This window comes from Sinocyclocheilus anshuiensis, unplaced genomic scaffold (assembly GCF_001515605.1).
Source record: "Sinocyclocheilus anshuiensis isolate Anshui unplaced genomic scaffold, SAMN03320099.WGS_v1.1 scaffold561, whole genome shotgun sequence".
In the NCBI taxonomy this organism is placed as follows: Eukaryota; Metazoa; Chordata; class Actinopteri; order Cypriniformes; family Cyprinidae; genus Sinocyclocheilus; species Sinocyclocheilus anshuiensis.
In genome coordinates this window covers 233,797-234,323 of record NW_015539848.1, presented here as the reverse complement: position 1 = coordinate 234,323, position 527 = coordinate 233,797, and the positions used below count along the sequence as shown (strand labels likewise).

Sequence of the window (527 nt, the reverse complement as noted above, 5' to 3'; positions counted from 1 at the left end):
GAGTGCACACAAATACAAGTAGACCCTTTGCAGTTCCGAATGATGTATACTCTTACCTTTATGATAAAAAATGACGGCGTATTTTAAGTTTCCGCTGTTATTAAAAATAAAATGCAAGTGATCGCGCTGGCGCCTTCATGTCCTGCAGAGTGCGCTTTAGCTTCCACTCTCTGCACAAACGATTGGATTTGTGCCTAACAGCGCTCATTTATCTAGGTTAAATGTTTCAATTAATACTGTGAAATGCATGAAGTGTTTTATGTCAAAGTATTTTAGACAAGTCGTGTTGGTTTAAGAAGGCTAAATTGTGACCCTGGACCACAAAACCAGTCATAAGGGTCACTTTTTCGAAATTGAGATTTATACATCATCTGAAAGCTGAATCCATTGATGTATGGTTTGTTAGGATAGGACAGTATTTGGCCAATATACAACTATTTGAAAATCTGGAATCTGAGGGTGCGAAAAAAATCTAAATATTGAGAAAATCGCCTTTAAAGTTGTCCAAATGAAGTTCTTAGCAATGC

General features: G+C 37.0%; 1 protein-coding gene across 1 annotated transcript in view; it reads left to right on the top strand.

The window, feature by feature from the left end:
* The window catches only part of mgat5b (alpha-1,6-mannosylglycoprotein 6-beta-N-acetylglucosaminyltransferase B), a 121,643-nt gene that overhangs the window by 53,013 nt on the left and 68,103 nt on the right, over positions 1–527 (top strand). The window lies entirely within an intron of this gene.